Raw genomic sequence first — 15,902 nt, 5'->3', positions numbered from 1 at the left:
CACAGTGGGGTACATAGCGGGGAACAGCAGGAATACACCGGGAGACAGCGGGGACACAGCAGGACACAGCGTGGACAGAGCGGGACACAGCAGGGGACACAGCTGGGACACCGCGGGACACAGCAGGACACAGCGAGGACACAGCGGAACACAGGGGGACACAGCGGTGACAGCGGGGGACACAGCGGGGGACATAGCGGGACACAGCGGGACACAGCGGGGTCAAAGCGGGACACAGCGGTGAACACAGCGGGACATAGCAGGACACAGCGGGGACACAGCGGGGAACACAGCGGGACACAGCGGGACACAGCGGGGACACAGCGCTACACAGCGGTGTACACAGCTGGGGACAAAACTGGACACAGAGTGGGACAGAGCGGGGGACAGAGCGTTACACAGCGGGGAAACAGCAGCTTCACAGGGGACACAGCCGCGACACAGCGGGGGACATTGGGGAAACAGGGGGACACAGTGGGGGACACAGGTGGACATAGCGGGGGACAGCGGGAACACAGCGGGACACAGCGGGGACACAGCGGGGGACATCGGGGAAACAGCGTGACACAGCGGGGGACACAGAGGGACACAGAGGGGACACAGCGTATACATAGCGCGGGACATAGCAGGGACACACCGGGACAAAGCTGGGGACACAGCGGGGACACAGCAGGGGACAGTGCGGGGACACAGCGGGACACAGCGGGGAGACAGCGGGGGACACAACGGGACACAGCGGGTACAAAGCAGGACAAAGCGGGGACACAGCGGGACACAGCGAGGACACAGTGGGACACAGCGAGGGACAGTGCGATGACACGTTCGGGACACAGGGAGGGAAACAGCGGGGACACATTGGGGGACACAGCGGGACACAGCAGGGACACAGCGGAGACACAGCGGGGGACACAGGGAGGACACAGCGGGACACAGCGAGGACAAAGCGGAGACTCAGCGGCGGATACAGTGGGGGACAAAGTGAGACACCACGGGACACAGCGGGACACAGCGGGGACACTGCGGGGACACAGCTGGGGACACAACGGGACACAGCAGGTGACACAGCGGGAACACAGCGGGACACAGCGGGGACACAGCGTGGACACAGTGAGAAACAGCGGGAGACAGCAGGGGACACAGCAGGGGACACAGCGGGGACACAGCGGGACACAGCTGGGCACACAGTCAGGACACAGCGGGACACAGCGGGGGACAAAGCGAGGACAAAGTGGACACAGCGGGACACAGCGGGGACACAGCTGGACACAGCAGGATACAGCAGGAGACACGGGGGGACACAACGGGACACAGCGGGGACACAGCGGCGACACAGCGGGGGACAAAGAGGGGGACACATTGTTGACAGAGCGGGGACACAGGGGGAAACAGCGGGGACACAGCGGGACACAGCGGGGACACAGCGGGACACAGCAGGACACAGCGGGAACACAACTGGACACAGTGGGGGACACAGAGGGACTCAGCGGGACACAGCGGGGACAAAGCGGGAATCACAGCGGGGGATAGAGAGGGACACAGCAGGGGACACAGGGAGGACACAGCGGGACACAGCGGGACACAGCTGGGACTCAGCGGGGGACACAGCGGGGGACAAAGCAGGACACCACGGGACACAGCAGAACACAGCGGGACACAGTGGGGAAACTGCGGGGACACAGCGGGATACAGCGGAGGACACAGCGGGATACAGCAGGACTCAGCGAGGAACAAAGCTTAACAAAGGGGGGGACAGAGAAGGGAACACAGCGGGACGCAGCGGGGACTCAGCTGGACACAGCGGGGAACACAGCAAGGACACAACGGGACACAGTGGGGGACACAGCGAGAACACAGTGGGACACAGCCGGACACAGTGAGGGCACAGCTGGACACCGAGGGGACACAGCGGGGGACACAGCGGGACACAACGAGGGAAACAGTGAGGACACAGCGGGACACAGTGGGGACACAGCAGGGACACAGCGAGGACACAGCGGGACACAGCGGACGACACAGCGGGGAAACAGCGGGACACAGTGGGACACAGCGGGGGACATGAGAGACAGAGCGGGGGACACAGGGAGGACACAGCGGGACACAGCAGGGACACAGCAGGGACTCAACCGGGGACATTGCGGGGGACAAAGCAAGACACCACGGGACACAGCGGAACACAGCGGAACACAGTGGGGGACACAGCGAGGTACACAGCGGGACACAGCGGTTCACAGCGAGGACACAGCGGAACACAGGGGGACACAGTGGTAACACCGCGGGAGACACAGCGGGGGACACAGCGGGACACATTGGGGTCACAGCGGGACACAGCGGTGGACACAGCGGGACATAGCAAGACACAGCGGGGCAAAGCGGGGGACACAGCGGGACACAGCGGGACACAGCGGGCCACAGCGGGGACACAGTGCTACACAGCGGAGTACACAGCTGGGGACAAAACTGGACACAGAGTGGGACACAGCGTTGGACACAGCGTTACACAGCGGTGAAACAGGAGCTTCACAGGGGACACAGCAGCGACACAGCGGGGGACATTGGGGAAACAGGGGGACACAGCGGGGGACACAGGTGGACATAGCGGGGGACAGCGGGGACACAGCGCGACACAGCGGGGACACAGCGGGGGACATCGGGGAAACAGGGGGACACAGCGGGGGACACAGCGGGACACAGCGGGGACACAGCGGGGACATAGTGTGGGACACAGCAGGGACACCGGGACACAGCTGGGGACACAGCGGGTACACAACAATGGACAGAGTGGGGACACAGCGGGACACAGCGGGGAGACAGCGGAGGACACAACGGGACACAGCGGGAACAAAGCAGAACACAGCGGGGACACAGCGGGACACAGCGGGACACAGCGAGGTACAGCGAGATGACACATCGGGACACAGGGTGGGAAACAGCGGGGACACATTGGGGGACACATCGGGACACCGCAGGGTCACAGCGGAGACACAGCGGGGGACCCAGCGGGGGACACAGGGAGGACACAGCGGGACACAGCGAGGACAAAGCGGGGACTCAGCGGTGGATACAGTGGGGGACAAAGCCGGACACCACGGGACACAGCAGGACACAGCGGGGACACTGCGGGGACACAGCTGGGGACACAACGGGACACAGCAGGTGACACAGCGGGGACACAGCGGGACACAGCGGGGACACAGCCGGGACACAGTGGGAAACAGCCGGACACAGCGGGGGACACAGCGGGACATAGCAGGACACAGCGGGGGACACAGCGGGACATAGAAGGACACAGCGGGACAAAGCGTGGGACACAGTGGGACACAGCGGGACACAGCCGGATACAGCGGGGACACAGCGGGATATAGCAGTGTACACAGCTGGAGACACAAAGGGAAACATCGGGGACGCAACAGTACACTGCATGACACATCGTGGACACAGCGGGACACAGCGGCGATACAGCAGGGACACAGCGGGGACACAGCGGGGGACACAGCGGGGGACACAGCGAGGACACAGAGGGACACAGCGAGACACAGCTGGGGACACAGCTCTACACAGCGTGGAACACAGCGAGGACACAGCGGCACATAGCGGGGGACACAGTGAGAACACAGCAGGACACAGCAGAACACAGCGAGGACACAGCGGGACACAGCAGGGGAAACATCGAGGACACAGCCGGACTCAGCGGGACACAGTGTGACACAGCGGGGACACAGCGGGACACAGTGGGGACACAGTGGGACACAGCGGGACACAGTGGTGACCCAGCGGGACACAGCGGAACACAGAGGTGACACAGTGGGGACACAGCGGGACACAGAGGGACATTGCAAGGGACACAGCGAGGACACAGTGGGACACAGCAGGACACAGCAGGACACAGTGGTGTACACAGTGGGACACAGGTGTGGACACATCGGGACACTGCTGGGGACAAAGCAGGACAGAGCGGGGACACAGAGGACACAGCGGGGGACACAGCGGGGGACACAGCGGGACAAAGCGGGACACAGCGGGACACAGCATCGACGCAGCGGGGACACAGCGGGACACAGCGGGGGACACAGCACGGAAAACAGCAAGACATAGCGGGGTACACAGTGGGACACAGCGGGGACACAGCGGGACACAGCGGGACACAGCGGTGACAAGGCGGGGGACACAGTGCGGCACAGTGGGTACAATGCAGGATACCGCAGGGGACCCAGCGGGGGACAAAGCGGGTCACAGTGGGACACAGCAGGGACACAGCGGGAGAAACAGCAGGACACAGAGGGGACACAGCATGGCACACAATGGGGGACAAAGCGGGATACCACGGGACACAGCGGGATACAACGGGGGACACAGCGGGACAGCGGGACACAGAGGGACACAGTAGGGACACAGCGGGGGACACAGCGAGGACACAGCGGGAAACAGCGGGACACAGCGGTGGACACATCGGGGGACAGCGGAGACATTCCGTGTGACAGCAGGGACACAGCAGGACAAAGCAGAGGACAGCGGGTACACATCGGTGGAAACAGCAAGGACACAGCGGGACACTGCAGGAAACAGCGGGACACAGCGGGGGACACAGAGGGACACAGCAGGACAAAGCGGGGGACACAGCAGTACAAAGCGAGGACACAGCGGGACACAGCGGAGGACACAAAGGGAAAAATCGGGACACAGTGGGACATAGCGGGGGACACTGCGGGACAGAGCTGGGGACACAGCCGGGGACACAGAGGGACACAGTGGGGACACTGCGGGGACACTGCGGGACACAGCGGGGGACACAGCGGGACAAAGCGGGACACAGCGGGAAACACAGCGTGACACAGCGGAGACACAGCGGGGACACAGCGGGACGCTGCGTGACACATCGGGGACACAGCGTGACACAGCAGGACACAGCGGGACACAGCAGGGGACACAGCGCTACACAGCAGGGGACACAGCGAGGACACAGCGGGACACACCGGGGGACACAGCGAGGTACATAGCGGGACACAGCGGGACACAGCGAGGACACAGCGGAACCCAGGGGGACACAGCGGTGACAGAGCAGGGGACACAGCGGAGGACACAGCGGGACACAGTAGGACACACGGGGAACACAGCGGGACACAGCGGGGGACACAGCGAGAACACAGCGGAACACAGCGGGTGACACAGCCATGGACACATCAGGACACACCGGGGGACACAGCGAGGACACAGTGGGACACAGCGGGGACACAGCGAGGACACAGCGGGGGACACAGCGGGGGACACAACGGGACACAGATGGAAACAGCAGGACACACCGCCATCACAGCTGGGACACAGCGGGGCACACAGCGGGAAACAGCGGGACACCGCAGGGGACACAGCGGGACACAGCGGGGGACAAAGCGGGACGCAGCTGGGGTCACAGCAGGGGACACAGCGGGGCACAGCGGGGGACACAGCGAGGACACAGCGGGACACAGCGGGACACTGCGTCGATACAGCTGGAACACAGCGGGACACAGCAGGGTATACAGCTGGGGACAGAAAGGGAACACAACAGGACACAGCGGGGGACACAGCGGGACACAGCGGGGGACACAGCGAGAACATATGTGGACACAGCCGAAAACCGCGAGGACAAAGCGGGACACCGCGGGGACACAGCGGGGGACACAGCGGGACAAAGAGGGGAAAACAGCGAGGACAGAGCGGGACACAGCAGGAAACAGTTGGGGACACAGAGGGACACAGCGGGAAACAGTGGGGACAAAGCGGGACACAGCGGGGACACAGCAGGACACAGCGGGACACAGCGAGGACACAGCGGGACACAGTGGGACACAGCGGGGACACAGCAGGGACACAGCAGGACACAGCGGGACACAGCGGGGACACAGCGGGACACAGATGGGACACAGGGGGGCACAGCTGGGTCACAGCAGGCACAGCGGGGGACACGGCGGGACACAGCAGGACACAGTGGGACAAAGCGGGGGACACAGCAGGACACAGAGGGACACAGCGTCGATACAGCGGGGTCACAGCGGGACACAGAAGGGTACAGAGCTGGGGACACAACAAGACACAGCTGGGGACACAGGGAGGACACAGCGGGACCCAGCGGGGACACAGCGGGGACTCAGCGGGGGACATAGCGGGGGACAAAGCAGGAAACCACGGGACACAGAGGAACACAGCGGAACACAGTGGGGACAATGCAGGGACACAACAGGACACAGCGGGGGACACAGCAGGACACAGCGGGACCCATTGGTGAACACAACATAACACAGCAGGGGACACACTGGGGGACACAGCGGGACACAGCGGGGACTCAGCTGGACACAGTGTGATATACAGTGTGACACAGTGGGGACACAGCGGGGACACAGCGGGACACAGCGGGGGACAAAGCGCTACACAGCGGGAAACAGCAAGGACACAGCAGGACACAGCGGGGTACACAGTTGGGGACACGAAGGGAAACAGCGGGAACACAGCAGGACACTGCGTGACACATTGTGGACACAGCGGGACACAGCGGGGACACAGCGGGGGAAACAGCGAGGACACAGCGGGACACAGCGGGACACAGCGGTGGACACAGAGGGACACAGCGGGACACAGCAGGGACACAGCGGGACAGAGCGGGGACACAGCGGCGACACAGCAGGACACAGCGAGGACACAGCGGGACACAGCGGGACACTGCGTCGATACAGCTGGAACACAGCGGGACACAGCAGGGTATACAGCTGGGGACAGAAAGGGAAACAGCGGGGACACAGCAGGACACTGCATGACACATCGTGGACACAGCGGTACACAGCGGGACACAGCGGGGGGACACAGCCGGGGACACTTCAGGACACAGCGGGGGACACAGCCGGGGACACTGCAGGACACAGCGGGGGACACAGCGAGGACAAAGCGGGACAAAGGGGGGACACAGCCGGGACACAACGGTGTACACAGCTGGGGACACAACAGGACACAGCGGGGGACACAGCGGGACACAGCGTGACACAGTGGGACACAGCGGGGACACAGCGGGGGACACAGCAGGGGACAGAGCGGGACACAGCGGGGGACACAGGGAGGACACAGCGAGACACAGGGGGGACACAGCGGGGACTCAGCGGGGGACACAGCGGGGGACAAATTGGGTTACCACGGAACACAGCGGAACACAGCGGGACACACCGGGGACACTGCAGGGACAAAGCGGGACACAGCAGGGGATGCAGCGGGACACAGCGGGACACAGCGGGGGACACAGCGGGAGATAGTGGGGACATTGCGGGGACACAGCGGGGTATACAGCGAGGACACAGCGTGACACAGTGGGGACACAGCAGGGACACAGCGGGGTACACAGCTGGGAACACAACAGGACACAGCGGGGGACACAGCGGGACACAGCGGGGGACACAGCGAGAACACATGTGGACACAGCCGAAAACCGCGAGGACAAAGCGGGACACCGCGGGGACACAGCGGGGGACACAGCGGGACAAAGAGGGGAAAACAGCGAGGACAGAGCGGGACACAGCAGGAAACAGTTGGGGACACAGAGGGACACAGCGGGAAACAGTGGGGACAAAGCGGGACACAGCGGGGACACAGCAGGACACAGCGGGACACAGCGAGGACACAGCGGGACACAGTGGGACACAGCGGGGACACAGTAGGGACACAGCAGGACACAGCGGGACACAGCGGGGACACAGCGGGACACAGATGGGACACAGGGGGGCACAGCTGGGTCACAGCAGGCACAGCGGGGGACACGGCGGGACACAGCAGGACACAGTGGGACAAAGCGGGGGACACAGCAGGACACAGAGGGACACAGCGTCGATACAGCGGGGTCACAGCGGGACACAGAAGGGTACAGAGCTGGGGACACAACAAGACACAGCTGGGGACACAGGGAGGACACAGCGGGACCCAGCGGGGACACAGCGGGGACTCAGCGGGGGACATAGCGGGGGACAAAGCAGGAAACCACGGGACACAGAGGAACACAGCGGAACACAGTGGGGACAATGCGGGGACACAACAGGACACAGCGGGGGACACAGCAGGACACAGCGGGACCCATTGGTGAACACAACATAACACAGCAGGGGACACACTGGGGGACACAGCGGGACACAGCGGGGACTCAGCTGGACACAGTGTGATATACAGTGTGACACAGTGGGGACACAGCGGGGACACAGCGGGACACAGCGGGGGACAAAGCGCTACACAGCGGGAAACACAGCGAGGACACAGCAGGACACAGCGGTGTACACAGCTGGGGACACGAAGGGAAACAGCGGGGACACAGCAGGACACTGCATGACACATTGTGGACACAGCGGGACACAGCGGGGACACAGCGGGGGAAACAGCGAGGACACAGCGGGACACAGCGGGACACAGCGGTGGACACAGAGGGACACAGCAGGGACACAGCGGGACAGAGCGGGGACACAGCGGCGACACAGCAGGACACAGCGGGGACACAGCGGGACACAGTGGGGGACACAGGGGGACACAGCGGGACACAGCGGGGGACACAGCGGGACACAGCGGTACACAGCGGGGACACAGCGGGGACAAAACGGAGAGCACAGCGGGACACAGTGGGGGACACATCGGGACAGAGCGGGACACAGCGGGGACACAGAGGGGACACAGTGGGACACAGCGTGACACAGCGGGACACAGGGGGACACAGAAAGGTCACAGCGGGGGACACAGCGGGACACAGCGAGGACACATCGGACACAGTGGGGTATACAGCTGGGGACACAAAGGGAAACAGCGGGGACACAGCAGGACACTGCGTGACACATCGTGGACACAGCAGGACACAGCGGGACACAGTGGGGGACACAGCCGGGGTCACTTCAAGACACAGCGGGGGACACAGCAAGGACACAGCGGGACACAGTGGGGACACAGCAGGGACACAGCGGGGTACACAGCTGGGAACACAACAGGACACAGCGGGGGACACAGCGGGGGACACAGCGAGAACACAGTGGGACACAGCGGAACACCGGGAGGATACAGCGGGACACCGCGGGGACACAGCAGGGGACATAGCGGGACACAGCGGGGGAAACAGCGAGGGCACAGCGGGACACAGCAGGACACAGCGGGGGACACAGAGGGACACAGCGGGACACAGCAGGGACACAGCGGGACACAGCGGGGACACAGCAGGATACAGAGGGGTCATAGCGGGACACAGCGGGGGACACAGCAAGACACAGCGGGACAAAGCGGGGGACACAGTGGGACACAGCGTGACACAGCGTCGATACATTGGGGTCACAGCGGGACACAGAAGGGTACAGAGCTGGGGACACAACGGGACACAGCTGGGGACACATCGGGACACATCGGGACACAGCGGGACACAGCTGGGACAAAGTGGGAGACACAGCGGGGGACAGAGGGGGACACAGCGGGGGACACAGGGAGGACACAGCGGGACACAGCGTGGACACAGCGGGGACTCAGCGGGGGACATAATGGGGGACAAAGCAGGACACCACGGGACACAGCGGAACACAGCGGAACACAGTGGGGACAATGCGGGGACACAGCGAGACACAGCGGCGGACACAGCGGGACACAGCGGGACTCATCGGTGAACACAACGGAACACAGTGGGGGACACAGCGGGGGACACAGCGGGACACAGCGGGGACTCAGCTAGACACAGCGGGGCATACAGCGTGACACAGCGGGGACACAGCCGGGACACAGCAGGACACTGCGTGACACATCGGGGACACAGCGGGACACAGCGGGACACAGCGGAGGACAAAGCGCTACACCGCGGGAAACTCAGCGAGGACACAGCAGGACACAGCCGGGTACACAGCTGGGGACACGAAGGGAAACAGCGGGGACACAGCAGGACACTGTGTGACACATTGTGGACACAGCGGGAAACAGCGGGGGACACAGCGGGGGACACAGCGAGGACACAGTGGGACACAGCGGGACACAGCGGTGGAAACGGCGAGGACACAGCGAGACAAAGCGGGACACAGCGGGGGACACAGAGGGACACAGCGGGACACAGCGGGGACACAGCGGGGACACAGCGGGACACAGAGGGGACACAGCGGGACACAGTGGTGGACACAGGAGGACACAGCGGGACACAGCGGGGGACACAGCGGGACACAGCCCGAAACAGAGGTACACAGCGGGGACACAGCGGGGACAAAGCGGAGAGCACAGCGGGACACTGTGGGGGACACAGCGGGACAGAGCGGGACACAGCGGGGACACAGAGGGGACACAGCGGGACACAACGGGACACAGCGGGACACAGGGGGAACACAGCAGGGACAAAACGGGGGACTCATCGGGACACAGCGGGACACAGCGGGGGACACACCGGGACACAGAGAGGACACATCGGAACACATCGGGGGACAAATCAGGGACACAGCGGGACACATCGGGACACAGCAGGACACAGCTGGGACACAACGTGACACAGTGTGTGACACAGCAGGACACAGAGGGACACAGCGCTACACAACGGGACACAGCGGGGACACAGCGGGGACACAGCGGGGACACAGCGGGGACAAAGCGGGGAGCACAGCAGGACACAGTGGGGGACATAGCAGGGACACAGCGGTGAGACAGTGGGACACAGCGGGGTCAAAGCGGGACACAGCGGGGGACACAGCGAGGACACAGGGGGACACAGCGGGACACAGCGGGGGACAAAGAGGGAGAGAGCGGAGGACACAGAAGGACACAGCGGGGACAAAGCGGGAAACAGCGGGACACAGCGGGACACAGGGGGGACACAGCAGGGACACAGCGGGGGACACAGCTGGACACAGCGGGACACAGCGGGGCACACAGCGGGACACAGCAAGGACATATCGGGACACAGCGGGGCACAGCGTCCATACAGCAGGGATACAGCGGGACACAGCGGGGTACACAGCTGGGGACACAACGGGACACAGAAGGGGACACAGCGGGAAACAGCAGAGACAAAGCGGGAATCACAGCGGGGGATAGAGCGGGACACAGCCGGGGACACAGGGAGGACACAGCGGGACAGAGCGGGGACACAGCGGGGATTCATTGGGGGACAAAGCGGGGACAAAACGGGGACACAGGGGGACACAGTGGGGACACAGCGGGACACAACAGGGCAGAGCGGGGACACAGTGGGACACAGCGGGGACACAGCACGACACAGCGGGGACACAGCGGGACACAGTGGGACATAGTGGGACACAGCGGGACACAGCGGGACACAGCGGGGACAAAGCGGGAATCACAGCGGGGGATAGAGCCGGACACAGCGGGGGACACAGGGAAGACACAGCGGGGGACACAGGGAAGACACAGCGGGGGACACAGTGGGGGACAAAGCAGGACACCACGGGACATAGCGGAACACAGCGGGACACAGTGGGGAAACTGTGGGGACACAGTGGGACACAGTGGGACCCACGGGGAACACAGCGGGACACAGCGGGGGACACAGCGAGGAAACAGCGGAACACAGCAGGTGACACAGCCGTGGACACATCAGGACACAGCGGGAGACACAGCGAGGACACAACGGGACAGAGCGGGGACACAGCAAGGACACAGCGGGGGACACAGCGGGTGACACAACCTGACACAGATGGACACAGCGGGACAAACCGCGATCACAGATGGGACACAGCGGGGGACACAGCGGGACACAGCGGGACACCGCAGCGGACACAGGGGGACACAGCGGGGGACAAAGCAGGACGCAGCGGGGGACACAGCGGGGGACACAGCGGGGCAGAGCGGGGTACACAGCGAGGACCCAGCGGAACCCAGCGGGATACTGCGTCGATACAGCGAGGACACAGCGGGACACAGTGGGGTATACAGCTGGGGACACAAAGGGAAACAGCGGGGACACAGCAGGACACTGCGTGAAACATCATGGTCACAGCGGGACACAGCGAAACACAGCGGGGGACACAGCAGGGGACACTTCAGGACACAGCGGGGGACACAGCCGGGGACACTGCAGGACACAGCGGGGGACACATCGAGGACAAAGCGGGACGCAGTGGGGGACACAGCGCGGGACACAGTGGGGCTCAGCGGGGGACACATCGAGGACACAGCGGTACCCAGCGGGATACTGCGTCAATACAGCGAGTACACAGGGGGAAACAGCGGGTTATACAGCTGGGGACACAAAGGGAAACAGCGGGGAAACAGCAGGACACTGCGTGAAACATCGTGGACACAGGGACACTGCAGGACACAGCGGGGGACACAGCGAAGACACAGTGGGACACAGTGGGGACACAGCAGGGACACAGCAGGGTACACAGCTGGGAACCAACAGTACACAGCGGGGGACACAGCGGGACACAGCGGGGGACACAGCGAGAACACAGTGGGACACAGCGGAACACCTCGAGGACACAGCGGGACACTGCGGGGACACAGCGGGGGACATAGCGGGACACAGCGGGGGAAACAGCGAGGACACAGCGGGACACAGCAGGACACAGCGGGGGACACAGAGGGACACAGCGGGACACAGCAGGGACACAGCGGGACACAGCAGGACACAGCAGGACAAAGCGGGGGACACAACGGGACACAGCGGGACACCACGTCGATACAGCAGGGTCCCAGCGGGACACAGAAGGGTACAGAGCTGGGGACACAACGGGACACAGCTGGAGACACAGCGGGACACAGCGGGACACAGCTGGGACAAAGCGGGAGACACCGTGGGGGACAGAGCGGGACACAGCGGGGGACACAGGGAGGACACAGCGGGACACAGCGGGGACACAGCGGGGACTCAGCGCGGGACATAACCGGGGACAAAGCAGGACACCACGGGACACAGCGGAACACAGTGGGGACAATGCGGGGACACAGCGGGACACAGCGGGGGACACAGCGGGACACAGCGGGACTCATCAGTGAACACAACGGAGCACAGCCGGGGACACAGCGGGGGACACCGCGGGACACAGCAGGGACTCAGCTGGACAAAGCGGGGCATACAGCGTGACACAGTGGGGACACAGCGGGGACAGAGCAGGACACTGCGTGACACATCGGGGACACAGCGGGACAAAGCGGGAAAGAGCGGGACACAGCGGGGGACAAAGCGCTACACAGCGGGAAACACAGCGAGGACACAGCAGGACACAGCGGTGTACACAGCTGGGGACACGAAGGGAAACAGCGGGGACACAGCAGGACACTGCATGACACTTTGTGGACACAGCGGGACACAGCAGGGACACAGTGGGCAACATAGCATGGGACATAGCGGGGGACACAGAGGGACACAGAGGGGACACAGCGGGGATACAGCGAGACACAGCGGGGTCAAAGCGGGACACAGCGGGGGACACAGCGAGGACACAGCGGGACACAGCGGGGGACAAAGCGGGAGAGAGCGGGGGACACAGCAGGACAGAGCGGGGACACATCGGGACACAGCGGGACACAGCAGGGGACACAGCGGGACAGAGCGGGACAGAGCGGGGACACAGAGGGGACACAGCGGGACACAGCAGGGACACAGCGGGGGACACAGCTGGACACGGCGGGACACAGCGGGGGACACAGCGGGACACAGCGGGGGACACAGCGGGGGACACAGTGCGACCCACCGGGGGACACAGCGAGGACAAAGCGGGACCCAGCTGGACACAGCGTCGATACAGCGGGGATACAGCGGGACACAGCGGGGTACACAGCTGGGGTCACAACGGGACACAGAGAGGGACACAGCGGGACACAGCGGGAAACAGCAGGGACAAAGCGGGAATCACAGCGGGGGATAGAGCGGGACACATCGGGGGACACAGGGAGGACACAGCGGGACAGAGCGGCTACAGAGCGGGGATTCAGCGGGGGATAAAGCGGGGACAAAACGGGGCCACAGGGAGACACAGTGGGGACACAGCGGGACAAATCGGGGACACAGCGGGACACAACAGGGCAGAGCGGGGACACAGCGGGACACAGCGGGGACACAGCACGACACAGCGGGGGACACAGCGGGACTGTGTCCCCAGCTGTGTCCCCTGCTTGTCCCGATGTGTTCCGCTATGTCCCACTGTGTGCCCCGCTGTGTCCCGCTGTGTCCCCGCTCTGTCCCGCTGTGTCGCGCTGTGTTCCCCGCTCTGTACCCGCTGTGTCTCTCGCTGTGTCCCGCTGTGTCACCGCTGTGTCCCGCTGTGTCCCCTCTGTGTCCCCGCTGTGTCCCCCGCTGTGTCCCGCTCTGTCCCCCGCTCTGTACCCGCTGTGTCTCTCGCTGTGTCCCGCTGTGTCACCGCTGTGTCCCGCTGTGTCCCCTCTGTGTCCCCGCTGTGTCCCCCGCTGTGTCCCGCTCTGTCCCCGCTGTGTCCTGCTGTGTCCCCGCTGTCCCCGGTGTATCCCTGCTGTTCCCCGCTATGTACCCCACGGTGTCCTGCTGTGTCCCGCTGTGTCCCGCTGTGTTTCCACTGTGTCCCCGCTGTGTCCCGCTGTGTCCCTGCTGTGTCCTTCTGTGTCCCGCACTGTGTCCCGTTGTGTCCCCGCTCTGTCCCCGCTGTGTCCCCGCTGTGTCGCGCTGTGTCCTGCTGTGTCCCGCTGTGTCCCCTCTGTGTCACTCTGTGTCCCGCTGTGTCCCCGCTGTGTCCCGCTGTGTCCCGCTTTGTCCCCGCTTTGTCCCGCTGTGTCCCCCGCTCTGTCCCCCGCTGTGTCCGGCTTTGTCCCGCGCTGCGTCCCTCTGTGTCCCGCTGTGTCCCCCGATTTGTCCCGCTGTGTCCCCGCAGTGTCCCCTCTGTGTCCCGCTATGTACCACTGTGTCCCGTGGTGTCCCTCTTTGTCCCCCGCTGTGTCCCCCGCTTAGTCCCCTCTGTGTCCCCGCTGTGTCCCGCTGTATCCTCGCTGTGTCCCCCGCTCTCTCCCCCTTTGTCCCCTGCTGTGTACAGCTGTGTCCCAGTTGTGTCCGCACTATGTCCCCCACTTTGTCCTGCTGTGCTCCACGCTGTGTCCCCGCTGTGACCCCGCTGTGTCGCGCTGTGTCCTGCTGTGTCCCCCGCTGTGCCCCGGTGTGTCGCGCTGTGTCCTGCTGTGTCCCCAGCTGTGTCCCCTGCTGTGTCCCGCTGTGTCCCGCTATGTCCCGCTGTGTGCCCCGCTCTGTCCCGCTGTGTCCCCGCTCTGTCCCGCTGTGTCCCGCTTTGTTCCCCTCTGTGTACCCGCTGTGTCTCTAAATGTGTCACGCTGTGTCACCGCTGTGTCACGCAGTGTCCCGCTTTGTCCCCACTGTGTCCCCGCTGTGTTATGCTGTGTCCCCCGCTGTGTCCAGCTGAGTCCCTGCTTTGTCTCGCTGTGTCCCCCGCTCTGGCCCCGCTGTGTTCTGCTGTGTTCCCTGCTGAGTCCCACTGTGTCCCGCTGTGTCCCCCGCTGTGTCCCCGCGGTGTCCCGTTGTGCCGTCGCTGTGTCCGTCTGTGTCCCACTGTATTCTCGCTGTGTCCCCCGCTGTGTCCCGCTGTGTCCTCGCTGTGTTCCCAGCTGTGTAGCGCTGTGTCCCCCGCTGTGTCCCGCTGTGTTCCCCGCTCTGTACCCCGCTGTGTTCCGCTGTGTTCCCCGCTGAGTCCTGCTGTGTCCCGCTGTGTCCTTTGCTGTGTCCCGCTGTGTCCCCGCAGTTTCCCCACTGTGTCCCGCTGTGTTCCGCTGTGTCCCGTGGTGTCCTGCTTTGTCCCCGGCGGTGTCCCCCGCTGAGTCCCCGCTGTGTCCCCGCTGTGTCCCGCAATGTCCTCCCTTTGTCCCCTGCTGTGTCCCGCTCTATCCCCCGCCGTGATTCCCGCTTTGTCCCCGCTGTGTCCCGCTGTGTCCCGCTGTGTCCCGATGTGTCCCCCACTGTG

The sequence above is a fragment of the Dipodomys merriami genome, unplaced genomic scaffold (genome assembly GCF_024711535.1).
Source record: "Dipodomys merriami isolate MVZ:Mamm:240054 unplaced genomic scaffold, mDipMer1.0.p SCAF_59, whole genome shotgun sequence".
NCBI lineage: Eukaryota > Metazoa > Chordata > Mammalia > Rodentia > Heteromyidae > Dipodomys > Dipodomys merriami.
This window is presented reverse-complemented; position numbering follows the sequence as displayed.